This window comes from Patella vulgata, chromosome 2 (assembly GCF_932274485.2).
Source record: "Patella vulgata chromosome 2, xgPatVulg1.2, whole genome shotgun sequence".
Taxonomy (NCBI): domain Eukaryota; kingdom Metazoa; phylum Mollusca; class Gastropoda; family Patellidae; genus Patella; species Patella vulgata.
Window position 1 is genome coordinate 26,489,419 of NC_065880.2, and position 15,810 is coordinate 26,505,228.

At 33.2% G+C, this 15,810-nt stretch overlaps 1 protein-coding gene and 1 long non-coding RNA gene across 2 annotated transcripts in view; one reads left to right on the top strand and one right to left on the bottom strand.

The window, feature by feature from the left end:
• Nucleotides 1-15,810, top strand: part of LOC126810457 (uncharacterized) — an 80,058-nt gene that overhangs the window by 11,831 nt on the left and 52,417 nt on the right. The window lies entirely within an intron of this gene.
• On the bottom strand, nt 13,111-14,248 carry LOC126810471 (uncharacterized). The gene is made up of 2 exons (XR_007675233.1): nt 14,118-14,248; nt 13,111-13,661 (listed from the first exon to the last, which is right to left on the bottom strand). It is a non-coding gene; the product is annotated as an uncharacterized LOC126810471 (long non-coding RNA).

Consider the following 15,810-nt stretch of genomic DNA (forward strand, 5'->3'; position numbering starts at 1 on the left):
GTTTCCTCTCACTGGTGTATTCCCCCCCTTCCATCTTCATTAGCCCGATTTGTACAGAAAAGTTAGATATTAAACCCCATTTCATTACATTCTGTAGTCATAATGTGTTCTCATCCATAAAACATGCTCTGTAATCATAATCTGAACTTATCCATAAAAATGTGCTTTCTAGCCATAGTGTACTGATCCATTTAATGTGCTCTAGTACTGATCTCTTTAATGTGCTCTAGTCATAATGTGTGCTCATCCATAAATTGTGCTCTGTAGTCATAATCTGAACTGATACATAAAAATGTGCTCAGTAGCCTTAGTTCATAATCTGAACTCGTACATTAACCCTTTCACTGCGTATACCCGGTAGTACCGGGTATTATAAAATGTCGGTAAAATGCGCGTACCCGGTATTACCATGTACTCAGTAAAGCCCTCGCTAAAATTAGTACCGTAACTGCAAGTGCCATCTATTGTATTTTCTATACACTAGAACATATTTCCACGTGTTTCAAAGCGGCAAACCGTAAAATGGTGGAGTGCATAGTGACAACGTAGACGATGCACTCTCGGCGAAGTCGTGAATGACGTCTTGCTGACCAACACGTGGACAATTTCGAGGCGGGTGATACACATAATTCGTTTCCAGTTACTCGATAATGAAAGTAGTCAGGACAGTGATTGGTATTATGAAGTGTGTGATTTGTTGCGCGACGTTCCGCCCATGGCTAGCTATGTCTCCCGTGCATGATGAACAAGCCCAATGTGAACACGATAGCCCTGTGTCTGCAGTAGATTCCGACAATAATTCTGATGTTGATAATAATGCTGGCCTGCTGGATCGTAAAAGACATAGGCAATTCCTGAGTCCCGAACGTGTAGATCTATTGACTGACTATATTGATAATGATATGGGACTTGGGGATGAAAGTGAAAGTAAAAACAAGGTATTGCAATCCGCACGTGGTCATGGCAGCGGGAGACGTGATGCGCGTGTTCGTGGCGGCATTGCTCCTGGCTGCTATTGATATTTTTGTTCATTTTATATATCTTTATCAAAATCCAGTGAAAAAAACAATATCTTTTAAGTGTTTCATGGAGAAAAATTCGTTTTCGTGTTAGCTTTAGTGAGAAATGAGAAATCCAAAACGGCCGCCATGGCGTCACGTGACTACATTATTATGCAAATTTCCAAAATTCTATTTTTTCCTCTTAGCCCAACCCCATGCCCATCCCAACAGACAAAAAATTTTTTCATAAAAGCTTCCATAAGTACTGCTTGGCATTCAGTTCCAACCTCCCTTTTTTCCTCAAAAAAGGGTCTAGCACAGGCAGTGGATTTACGTCTAGCATTGAAAGGGTTAAATGTGCCCCATAGTCATAATCAGAACTCTTACATAATTTGCTCTGTGAATCATCTGCATTTTACTGCCTTGTATGTTAATTGTCCATGAATTTTAACAGGGAATAATTTAAACTGCGCTAATGTGTGTTGTCCATTAGATCTGATAATACAGTAAAATATTATATTGTCAGGTTTTTAATGTATGTGACTTCTTGAGATGAAGGATTCTTTAATGTATTGTCACTTACACAATGTATATAAAGTAATATTTCTGCTGATACAGAAGTGCATTAATATTTTTTATGTGTGACCAAGGGTTGAGTAAAATTGATTCCATGATGACTAGAGGTCAAAGTGACCTGTCAATCAGATGAAAGGAAAGCCTGGGAAGAACATGCATATTAGGCGAAAGGTTCACTTTTTTTTTTATTGGAGATGAGAAACTTATGAAAATAACTTGTAAGATTATAATTTGCTGCCTGGAATGAATGATTTTTGCATGACATTTACTGACAGAATTGCTAATAATTTCTGTAAGGAAAAACATGATTTACCTAAAATAAAAATAATGCTTGTAACTCTGCATGACTTTTTACCCACTATATGCAGTCTAGACCTCAGTGAGAACATATATTTGCCTATAGACAATAATTGGATGCGGAGAGGTGAAAGGATATGAAAATGTCATGGTAGTCGTCAGGGTTATTACATAAAGGCCATGTTATGATTTTAGTTGGTTCTCACCGTGGTTAAAAACTTTTAATAAACAATTCTCAGGTTGAGTTAATCATCTCCAGGCATGTAAAATAATATTGTTAGGATTATTTTTATTGTCTATCTTGCTAGTTGGCATCTGATTATGTTTATACTCCTTTACTTTCAGATGCACATCATTGTCCTCTGTAAAGTATGTTTTATAATAGCAATTAGAGAATGCTGTGCTGAATGTGTCTAGTGTTTTATGGCTGTTCGAACTCCTTTTTTGGTAATCGTTAAATGATGTCAATTAAGTTTATCGATGTTAATCAGTTTTTTTTGTCTCCAAAGGAAAATATTAAAAAATTAGAATTTACACCAAAATAGATTGATATGGAAAATATGTTGATTTGAAAGACAAGGTTCACAATTTCTAGAAAAATGAATATGGATCGACCTAAAAGAATTCTAATATTGATGATATGCACGTAATTGAATATTTGAGTAGCATTTATATAATGGTTTGAATAGGAAAATCAGTATTCGATTGTGACCACTTCTGTTTCACGTGGCCCAAAACTGTAGTTTGTTTTAACTTATCTAGATCCAGCACTGTAATTAGTAGCTGCAAGAACGTACCTAAAAATGTTAAGGTATACTGTGATGTGTTTGTTTTTAGCTAGGATTGGATGGCTTTAGTTTCACCTAGTAAACTTAATTTTTTTTATAATTAATGCATGTTAATTTTATACTACTAGGACTTGATAAACATACCCAGCCAAGTGTAGTGAAACAACTTTCGTCTATTTGCAAATATTGTCAGTCTAATCAAGCAATGTTTTTATTAAAATTGATATGGACATTCATAATTACAGTGTATGAGTCATGCGCAACATCCTACGTGTGGTTTTATATCCCATATCTTGATTGGCTGTTGTTCACAACATATATTTAGACCCGCCTTTATGACGAAACTGGACGTCAATTTAAATTCTGGCAAAGCCAGCTATTATCGCTTCAATTTAAAAGAGATGGTTTGTACCCGTTTCAGGTTGGATTTATGTTTAATTGTAGTTGGATGTGGCAGAAATGTAATAAATAAGGATAATCAGTCATTGTTTTGAAAAAAAAAATCGACAGTTTTGCTTTTTGAAGCCGAACTGATTCACATTTGTGTCTCAAAACACAGAGGGTTGAGAGATAAGTTTTCTTATCTACAATTAAATATATGATGCAATGTGTAAGTAAGGAATCTATGTTCATTTTTTTGAGTTTTATTGTATGTTTAAGAAGAATAGAAAAAACAATTTTTTTTATAAATCCTTACAAAAGTATTGTGACAGGATTAATAGAACTGCCAACAGATTGTTTTCTCTGATAAAGTGCTTAAAGTCACAGGGGCTTTCCAACTTGTTATTTTAATAATGAAATGTAGATATGCTTGACAATAATAAATCTACCCGTGGGTGAAAGGTTTCTTCAGAAAGTATTAAAGTATCTGAACATTTTGCACAAATAGATCATTTTCAGTAATAGCATTTCGTTGCATGTGGAAAGAAGAAACAAATTGATGAATGGGATCAGAATCCTCTATCGTCCATCAAGTGGCTTGGCCTTCTGAGACCAAGTGGAGCGTACAGAATTTCTCTGGAAGGGGACTAGGATTTTGGGGTGGGGGGACAGTGGCACATGGATTTTGTATTGATTAAAAATACATTATGTAAGATTTAGATAAAGAGCTGGCCATTCTTGCTATAGTCCCAAAATAATGTAAAATGAATATATTGAAAATTTCTTTCAAATTTCTTTATTCTGAGCGAAGATATTAGCCTTTGAAGTACTGATCGTAACCAACATACTGGTTGTTTGAGGCTTAGCCTTGCTTCATAATATTTAAATCAAATCATTACATAGACAAACTGTTCTAATCTACATAAAATCGGACATATCTGATGGCCTCGAAACTTGATTATGGTCTTGTCATGTTAATGAATATCTAATTGACAGTTTATATAATTTATAAGGCATAAAGAAAGACCTACTATAGGCAGATTTAGCTCTTGAATTATGCCTGTTTAATTAAGTTGATATTATATTTGGTCGAGCCGTCATGTTTCAGGACTATCTACTAGAACATCACAGGAAATCCTTTGGGATTTTTCAAGTCCAGTCTTCACTTGTCAGAGGTGACACTGGCAAGACTTGCAAGTTAAGTGTGCCTAGTCGTTGGGAAAATCAAAACAAAAAAGAGACCCATCCGTGTACACTTTAGCTTAAACTTTAAAAAAAAATCCTTGACACTTGGAATTCAAAGAAGAGCAGATGGAAGCACTGCTGTCAGGGTAGTTCACACATAACCATAGAATGAGAAATTAGCTCATGTTTGTCTCAAAATGACCAAAGTATTAGGTTGACGATACAAATATTCAAATCCATGCCAAGGGTTGGGTGGTCAAGTTGTCTGACATGTGGCGGGGTTTTTATCCCACAAAGACCTCACCTGGCCGTTAAACTCTCTCTCTCTCTCTCTCTCATTCCATTCCATACTAGGGTACATGCATTTAGTAACATTACCCTCCACATAAAGGTATTGGTATATTATTATTATTAGTCACACTATGACGTCTGGATTGCGGACACACCGTTTGAAGTAATCAGATTACTTCAGGATTCTTTCGTCTAGAGTCCGAGTAATCCTATCATACTCTAGCCCTATGGAGATCAGTTATAAGAGGTTTTCCAGTTTATGTTCCTACTAATTTGTCTGATCTGATATCTCCCGGGACTTCCAGTAAACAAACCAGTCATGAATTCCATGCATCTTTCACACGACTGACTTTTAATACAATCAGTATAGTACATGTCTACACATAACTTGTGTCTTGGAATTCCTATATCATCCAACCTATAGTTAATAGCCATTTCAGTTGTATTACACAAAATGTTAGGTACTAGTTTAGTATTGCTTGACTTTTTGAACTTTGTACTGAAAACAGAGAGAAAAAAAAACCCCACAAATCTTGAGTTGAATCTCTAATAGGAATATCAGTCCAAAAATGGTTAAATTCTGTTTAGTATTTACAATATGAACTGAAAATTTTACAACATTCAGCACCATCTACACGTTGAACTATTGGGTAAACTCTTTTTAATTCAATTGATTCCACGTCTGGAGATTATCTACCAGAGGTATTTTGATTTTATTTCCTTAAAATTAAATGTTAGATAATGATCTATATGAATCCATTTTAGTATGAAAAATTAAATATTTTCCGAAAAATGCAACTGACTATATGTTTAAAGCAGCAAGCATGGTCATTAATTAGTTTTTAATCATACTAATTAATTTAATAATTCTAACAGTTTAAGCTCCAGTTCTTGTAATTTTCTTTAATAATACCCGCTGTCTATCTTTCTAAACAAATGTTATTTATTAGGGGTTTTAAGCGTATTTAAGGAATGTGAAGATTTATAATCTTTAATAAGTTTGTAGATAGATGACCATTAATAAGTTTGTAGATAGATGACCACCATAATGTAGTATGTTTTAAATCCATGCAAAGATTGGACGTCGTTTTTTTATACGCCCACATTTAAATGTGGTTGTATAATGTCGTCTCCCCCGTCCGTCGGTCCGGCGTCCACAATTGCTTGTGGACGCTTTTTTGTTAAATTAATAACAATATTTCTACTTTTACTTCTGAACTGATGAATTGGGTATTTCCGTCCAAAGTTGTAAAGAAGAAATTTAATCATGCTAACATCAAAGCGCTAATTCCAAACATGTGTTACAAGGTAAAAGTTATTCATATTTCTGTGATTTACATTTTTCCCACTCCTCATCACATGGTAATCAAGATATAGAGATCTGTATGACTTTTAAGATACAAAAATTGTACACACAAGTACAGCTGTTTCTTACAATGGAGCCAAGATGGCTGAGTGAGTATGGTGCTAACTCAATAACCAGAAAGTCATAGGTTCCATCTCGGTGTTAACTAAGAATGTTTCTTGTGATTTTCCAGTCTGGTTTACCTCTCGTTAAAGGTACAGATGACTTGGTAAAAGTATATAGTCGTTTGGATGGTACAGAAAACCATTGTTCTGTGTATACCATTGCACTACGTTAAAAATGCAATGAAATAGGGTTTAACATCTTACTATTCTCCACCAATCATTTTAAAGATCCCTAGTAGCAGTTTGGCTAAATGTCCATCATAACACACTGCATGACATATACCCATCTTCATTACTATTAGCCTGGTTGATGCAACTTTATAAATGTACCCAGATTTAAATGTGTTCTATCACTTTGATTGTTACAGACAGGGCTTAACATTAGTCTGGATTTTCTTCATTGTCACATGTATACATATACCGGTACTGTCTTGTAACTAGAGAATTCGGTAGCAATCAACTGTTTTACAATCTTACAAATTTTAAAAGGTGTGCGTCAAATAAATTCTGGTATAATTGCTACCTTTATTTAATTCTTTAACACCATGTGTTGACGATCATTCTTTCATCAAACGTTCATTTTCCCTCCTGGCAAAAAGGAATCCATGTGTTGTGTTTATTCTGTGGAAATTTGTTTAGATGAAAGTTAATGGAGTTTTGGTCAATGATGTTTTGAGTGTTCTGGAAGGATTTGTAGGAAGATAAATTGAATCTTTACAGGATTATGAAATTATAGGCATTTGGGTATTAAATCAACTTCTACAGCCATGGTTATCACATTAGCAAGCATATGATATTAAAGTATATGATTATGTACCGGTTATCAGTTGATGACTTAGTTGTTTCATCCTAAAATAAATGAAATGAAATGGGGATTAACGTCCTACTGTTATGAGTTAATGAAGACGGGCATATGCAATACAGTGTGCTATGAGGGAAATTTCGCCTGGACAGGCTCGCTACGGCCTGCTCTTATATCAAATTCCTACTCTCGATGTACCGTTAACATGCACGATTGACAAGAGAGAACCATGCTGGAAAATTCCAATGAACTTTCTCGGGCAGGGATCGAACATGGAACCTCTAAGTTAGCGAGCCAAGGTCTTACTCATTAAGTCACCATGGCTCCCTCCCCAAAATAAACAGGAGGATATGCTGGGGTTTCACATAATTCAAATCAATGGGCACTTTTCATAGCCTTTAGCCAATGCAGTAGCTTCTGCTTCTGAATTCCAGGTCCAAACTTTCCCCTTTATTTGGCTACAATGGATATGTGACAGGACATATTTACACATTTCTAGAACATCTGGTTCCACTTTTTATTTCTTATTTAATCTCTAAATAAACATAACCTCTTTGCAATTTCCTATATAAATTTGTTTTTGTTTTCAATTTTTAAATGAAAATTGTGTATGAGGGCTTATTGATTTTACTATCTACCGTAGAAAATTCAATTTCTTCTGATATCTCCGGTGACAATTAAGCGTGATCACGAGGCCTACTATATGTCTGCTATGTGGTCGACATGGAATAGAAAGCCAAGTTCGTGCCATAAACCATTTATTACTACACTTAAGGGACCTGAGCACACATCATAAAATATTCAAGCTTGACCAAGTACAAACGATCTCTGTCTCTACATTTCAGAGACCTGTACACGCATTGTAAAATATTCAAGATTGACAAAGTGCTGCCAATCTATGCTAGGTCGTTGCCACACAACAATAATTATCAATCTTTAAATTTTTTGTCCTAATTCATTGATGGATGTTAAGCAAAAGTGTTATGCTTGCTCGAAAAATCTGACTGCTGCTCAAATGTTAGATTTGCATGTAAATGCACTTTCTTCCCAAAAATTGAATAAAGACATCGATGAAAAGATTTTAACCAAGATTTATTATTGTTGCTGGCTTGTTTATATGGTCTGCAGAGGATCCCAAATGATGCAAAATTTTCAGTTCATCATTTGGATACTTTGATATTTACCTCAAAGACAACTTAAGAAAATTAAGCCATCATGCATTTTAATATAGACATTTGGAAACTTTTCTACATTTCCTTGGAAGTGTATACATTTTGTAAATTTCCCAGCGGTAAAATCAATACCATGCCAAATGGTTCTTGCGAAGACGTTCTTAAAACTATTCGCTCCAAGTGTTGATTTATGTAATATTCATGATAATCTTGAAACGGTTATTGAAGCGTGAAGTTATGTCCGTTCATTGCGTTAAAACACAGATTGATTTTTTTTATCACATGTTTTATAGGTTTGTTTGTGGATCAGATACAAGTTATGATAAAATCTTCATCATCCGAGGGACCATCACTTGTATTCTGTTCAAATGAATTCTCTGGGGATTAATACAAATTCTGTTACATCACACGTTCAGTGACTCTCTGGTGTTATTCTTCCGGGGTTTTTTTTACAACTAATGAAATGAATGTTTCAATCCAGTTTTTCCGTTAAAAGGATTTATTAGATGTATAAGAAGCTTTAGAAACCAATTTGTAAAGCTGTATGTTCATATGAATGGCATAACCTAGTAGCTCACTTTTCAAACATTCTATACCACATTCAGGAGCAATTTCCTACAAAATAGATAAGCATAACTTTAGGAACTCATTTTTCATTCTTCTTCAGACATGAAGAATTTATTATAAGATAAATAGACATAACCTAGTAACTCACTTTTCATACTTTTCTAGATTTCAGACAGCAACAATAGTTTTATAGAATAGATATGTGTATAACCTAACAACTCACTTTCTATATCTTTCCATACTTCAGACAGCATGACGAATAGGTGAAATAGATAGGCATAACCCTAATAACTCACTTTTCCTATTTTTTACCCTTTTAGATGTCCAACTGAATCAATTTATAATGAAAAAGATAAACGAAATAGAAGGAAAGAAATTGGGTTTAACATCCACACAACACAAACTAGGTCATTTCCATACTAACATTTTTTTTTATTTCAATGCTTTATTTCACATAGTTGTTGTACATGTATGATCACTGGCACAAAAACTGTCAATCAATGAGCAATTTTCAAATGAACAAGCATGAGTTTCAGGTCGATTGTACAAGCATTGCCTGAAGAATAAAATGAACAAGAACAAGATTACAATGTTCCTTGTTAAAAAAATTTAATCAAATCTGAGGTTGCCTGACAATTAATTGAACAAACATCAAAGCAACCTAATTTCTGTGTTATTTTGACATAAATCTAACAAATCGAGTGACATGAATAATCAAATTCAGTAGGCCATTTCAACTGATTGTTTAGTATTCATTGTCAATGAAAACTAATGACATTTGATCATTTATTGTGTAGAAAATATATAACAATATTCATTCTTTCATTTGAAAATAAATCAATTGATAAAGGAGAATATATTTGCTTTGAGAGATTCACAGTTTTAGAAAATGATGAAAAATGATAAAAAAAAAATGTTGATTATTGAATCAAATATTTGAATAGCATTCAATTAATGATTTAGAATATTTGAATAGGGAAATCATTATTTGGAGTGACCTGGTTTTGGCAGTTAGGGGATCAGATATCTGTATACCATGCATATTATAGCACCACAAGGGGGTCAAGTGGTGCAAACATGACAAGGAGTAGGGTCTCCTGCCCAACCTCATGGGCTTCTCCGTGTCCACCGGTTTCATCCAACTGCTGAACACTCAAGCAAATTATTGAAATAAAATTGTACCAGTTGTCAGTCCCAAATGACCTTGTTTGTGTTGAATAGACATTAAACCCCCATGTCTTTCTCTAGATTTTGTATTTTCAGATATTCCTATTCCAATAACAGAATAGAAGAACAGTAAATTCAATATTTGGGGATACACAGTGCTGTTTATACAAAATTAAGACCTCACGAATTTAACTGTTGTCTTGAGGAACATATATTAAAATGTGGCTTTCTATTTATTTGTTGAAAAAAAAAATTATGTAAAAACAAAAAGTAGGCTACTTGGTTACCCTTCTTTAGCATTGTCGTTAAATATTTTAAGTTTTGAAATACATAAAACATTGATCACAAGACTTGAGTTACTATTTATGAAGGCCACGAAGAACCAAAATTTAAACTAGTTTGGGTAGAATGTAACTGGCTCTATCTACTTAAAAAAACAGATATATATTTTGCTTCATTTTTTTATACTTCCGATTTCCTCTACTACATGAAGATCTGACCAGTTGTAGGCTAGTGGGAGGTCGCACCTGTGGCCATACAAGCGACTTTTGACCTATGATGTCAGATATTTGATTAACCAGTCAGTGTTGATGTTTCTAGTAGGATATGCCAAGACCTTGCTGCAACAGAACTTTTCATTGGCTAATCCCTCACATCAACCAGAATGCGGGTTATATTACAACTCGTCCAGATCCGAGTAGTAAAGTCAAGTAAAATGAAATTTTGAAGTATAAAAAATGAAACGAAATAGAATCTGTGTTTTAATCAGATTGGCAACTGGCTAAAATGTTTTTCATATGACCTATGAAACTCTGGAGTACCTGTTTTTCAAGACTGCAAAATTAAATTAATTTGGCCTTATGAAAAAATTGTAACTGGGTAGAATGGATTTTACGTTCTAGAAATCAGAAAGTTTTTCATATGACCTACTAAATTACACATTGATATTGTTAACCTCGGCTTGTCACGATCAATCACTATAGTTCTATATTTCTCAACTGTTCGGTAAATATTGCTTCATATAAATGGAAATCAAGGAAAAGTCTAGCAGTCTGGAGTATCTTTAATAGAAAATATCGGTAAGAGTTATTAATGTGCAGTTCTGTATCATTGTTGGACTTTCATTTCCAGAGACTTTAAAACTTAAAACGGAAATTAAAATTTAAAAAAAAAAAATATACTGCAGGGGTTTGAAACTTAAACGGAAATTAAATTTTTATAAAATGTAGAATATATTGAAAACTACAGGATAAGGAAGCTATTTAGTTCTGTGACATGCATGTATTGTATGCAAAAAAGAAAATTTTCATTCTTTGGATCTGCAGTGGTTCGATGAGTATATAGCAATAGCCCACTAACCAAGATGTCTCGGATTTTATTGAGAAAGTTCCTCTGGGTTTTCCAGTCAGGTTTCCCCCTTTTAAGTAGTCCAACATGGAAGGGCCTGGCAAGGAAAAACATCTAGTATTTTGGTAACACATATATACCTCATAACAAACTGCATGATGTAATGTCTGTCTTCATTAGCCCAGTTTGGTTCAAAGAAATAGGACATTAAACCCGGTTTCATTTAGTATCATTATTTCTATCCTTTCTATATCACAAAGAGAAATCAAGAACCTGAATATCTACAAATATCGTTTAATATGTTTATTGAGGGAGACAGAAATATAAAATCTCCTTAATGGCAGCATATTATCCTCTGTGTACGTGACGAATATTTGATCAAGGAGGTTTTATTCTCTCGTAATTTGTTTTGGTTGTTATTATACGAGATGGATTGTATGGCCGTCAATCGGTCTATTAAGCAGATTAAAGATGGTAGTTGCGATACGTGGGTATATATTATGACATAATGATATAATACAGACCACCATTACAATAATATTACGCACACGTAAATTGTTCTTACACAGATCAATATAACTGATTAAGGCCAGATATGAAAAAATACTTTTTTCCTTCTCTCCTGAGCTAGGACATTAAACCCAATTTCATTTAATTTTTCTTGCCCCACGACTCAATGCATGCTAGAATCTAATGAAATTGATTATCCAACATTCAATTCAGAAAAAGAGGCCCATCAAAAGATTTTACCCAAAACCAAATTATTGATGGTGGATAGTTCTTATTTATATTGTCTACTATAGAGTAGGACTGCAACAATACGCTAACCTTACGATACGTGTACACATCGCCATATTTTTTCTTTCAAAATTTACTTAAAAATAAATACCAGTACATCATGATATATTTAATGGCGACACCTCACAGCTTTTCCATCAGGCAGTTTTAATCCAAAATGTTCCCGTAACAATCTCACCAATGACAATGAGCAGCTTTCGGGTAATTGTTAGTTAGAATCAGATATCAGAACTTCAGACATTAGTCTTGTATGATAATTGGTCTAACATCCCTTTTAATTTTGTGGCATTAATATCTCCTCTGTCATCATTTCTATCATGGCTTTACAATAATTGGAGCTTATATACAGACAATATAAATTAGGGTCAAAAGGGTCTCACACTTATAAAAGATTAACATCCAAACAGAATCAATTGCAGTGGTATATTAACATCATACAAATCATTACAAGCCATTTTGTTTATCCTTTCAATTAGTTATTTTGATATTGTATGTGATATTCTAGTGTCAGATCAGTCAACAATAGACTTACCTGTTCATACTGCAAATTACATGTTATGTAAATTAGATGTCATATCAGGGGAAATTTTAGTGCTTTAAATAGAAGGTTGTCATTTGCTTGTTACTTCTTAAAAATAGGGAAAATGCCGATAACATGTGGATTTTGAAATGGGATGAACATTCCGATATACATTAATTACATATAAATATAAGATTAAAGATACATTATGGGAGATTAGATAATGAGTTGACAGTTCTCACTATAATAGTTAAAAACTAGATAATGTAAAGGCAATTTGCTGAAAATTTCAGTCAAATTGATCCACTATGAACCGAGAAATAATCGATCGAAAGTTCCACATAGCCACGGTCATCATTACAAAAGTCGGTACGACAAAAATCATAGTCTCGAATATCCATTTAATCGTTAAATCGAGAAGGAAAGTTATGCAGAAAATCGGATCATAATCCAACAATTATAGCAGGATAGCACTGACAGCGAGAGTTGATTATGTTCTGGATACGTTAATTAATGTCTAATTAATAGTTTATATAACATTTCAGGCCTAAAGAAAGACCTGCAGTAGGCAGATTTAGCTCTTGCATAATGCATGTTTAATTATCACGTTTGTTCAAACTGAAGTCTTCTGTACACATATGAGAGCTGTTCTAAAAGATTTTCTCCAATAGGTTGTTCTATTAGACAACAGCATTAATAAAGGGGCATTGTGGTTCACTGTTTGTTTAATAAAATGTTAACAATTGCATTGTATCATTACACTTTAATAAAATAGTTAACAATTACTTTGTACCATTACAATTTAGATTTACAGAGGTCCCATGTGCATTTTGGTATTGAAATTCAACAAAATATTCCTTATAGCACACTGTATGCCATTAGCCCAGTTGCATTTCCATTATAAGTTTTTTGGACAACAAATGCATTCCCCTACTGTAGTTCAAATATGTTTTTCAATGTTTTTATATTCGGGAACTCAGCTGTTGAAATATAGCTTTAATAAATCGTTTGGCAATTTGTATTACAGATGATACTGTTGTTACCTAGTGTGTATAAAATATGTTATATAAATTACACAGTCTATAAAACGGGCATGATCTGTAGAAAAACAAGTGGAACTCAGTTCATGTTTGAGTCGTTACAACTCGTAACACCGATACACACATATTTTACCGAATACCTCTGCGAGAACAGTAACATATATTTTTCTCTTTTTGTCTTCTCTCAATGTTATAGCTTCTGCTGGTCATTCAACTATTACAACTATTCTTGTTTTTGTAAACTCTGAATGCAGGATTTCTGAAAAATTGAGGAGGGGGCATAAAATTTAAAACCACTTAAATTGTTAGTAACTGGAAATAGTTTTTTTTTTAAAGATTTTATCCAGTTTTAAGAATAATAATTTATGGTTTAACATGATTTATATCTACAGTTTGTTACTACTGGATGTTCAAATTTCATTGTATACATGTACATAATTTGAGACAAAGCTTTTTAACCGTTGCTTATATTTTGACATTAGCTGTCAATTTATAAGTTATACACTTAGTGGATTTAAAGGAGTTTTAATGAATGTTCATTAAAATATACCTTTTAAGACCGTCTGTATTGGGATTTTCGATAACTAGTTGAGTCTAAGATTATTATGAATTTGAAATGCTTCCCAATTAATTATATTTTATTTTCATGGTGTGAGTGACAATGCCTCTTTAACCTGAAAATGCTTTGATTTCTAGATGATATATATGAACATACATGTATCTGTATCTGTTGAACACATGCACATGTAACAACAATTCCACGGCTTCCTGAAACACATGGTTGTTACTGGCAACTTGTACTAAATCCACTCCTAACGTACTCCTAGTGTCTAGACAATCTGTCATTAGTAAACAAATACTTGTATGATTTATGTTATTGTTATTATTATAAAAAATACAATCTGTTTGTAACATAGTTTACACTAAGGTGATATTCAAGTTACCTTCACCTTTTGGAAATTAACAAACTCTTAATAGCATTGTTAAAGATCAAGATCATTGCTGGCCATGTGAGATATGGTATCAGGTGTTCTAGATCATTAAGCATGTCCTGCCTTTTGTAAGACAACTCTCAATACATACAGCTCAGTGATAGTTTTGGGACTTTATTAGATTTATTTTACTAAGTGGTGCTAGCATTGTACACAGTCTAATCACCGCTTAAATTCTCTCTTCTTCTTTATGGACAGTTTGTGAATAATCTACACAGGGTTGAACTAGGTATAAAATAATTTTTTGGGATGTGGATGGGTTACAAGTACATTAAGATTTTGCCTTATTATTTTAAACTATAGCAGAATAATGCTTATGTATAATAATATCTGAACTCCTAATAGCTGAATGGATTAAGCATTGATTTCTTTTTCAAGAAAAGTTAGATGTTAAACCCCACTTCTTTTTCAAAAAAATCTCCAATCTGAAGTTAAGATATTTAAAAATACTCTGAATTCCATCAGCTGAACAGATTATATATATTGATTTATTTTTCAAGAAAAGTAATATGTTAAACCGCATCTCAAAAAATTATCCAATCCACGGTAAGAAATTTTTTAAAAAATCTGAACTCCATCAGCTGAATGGATTATAGATTGCCTTTGCATTTTAACACTCCAAATCACATAAATAATGTTTTTGGGGTTTTTTTTTAAAGAAAAACCTCTGAACCTGAACAGCTGACAGGGTATATCCAGATGTAGTTGAATATTTCGGTCATTCTGCCCTGAAATAATAAAACTCAACTGGAGGAGTTGTTAACATGTATATTGTTTATAAATAACCTGGTTACAAGTGTCTTATCTGCTTTTTATATTACTTGTTTATATTCAAATCATTTTAACACTTTCCAACTTCCTTATAGATGTAGTTTAAAGGGAATATCAGTCATGTCAGTTTATATGAAGCAGAATTTACGACATAATTTTAATTCCTAACCTTGTAATGCTTGTGTTACTGTGCTTACTTTAATGTCCCTCCTTGTACCCTATTTCTTGTTCCATTTATCATTATGAACCTTTTAATATATAATATTGAAGGGCATCTTCTATATTTTATATGTTATCTAATTGGTCTTATATAATTGGTCCATCTGATATCCATGTCCTTTAGGATTAAACAATGTCACTTGATGATTTCAGTGTTTCATGAATCTGTCTGGTTTTATTCCTTATAGAGATGAAGTAGAAGTATTAAATCCATCAACATATTAATAGCTAAAAGCTTCAAGTCATTTTATATTCAAAATAACTTTGAATTACATGCAGGGTGTCAAGTGATTTAAACCATGAGAGACTGGAATAGTCTGGTGGCAATTTAATGCCATTACCATTTAAATTATTAAAATTCAAAAATATCTCATAGAACCCGTAGTGTCCTATGTATCTAAAAAGCAAATCAGCTTTTATACAAAT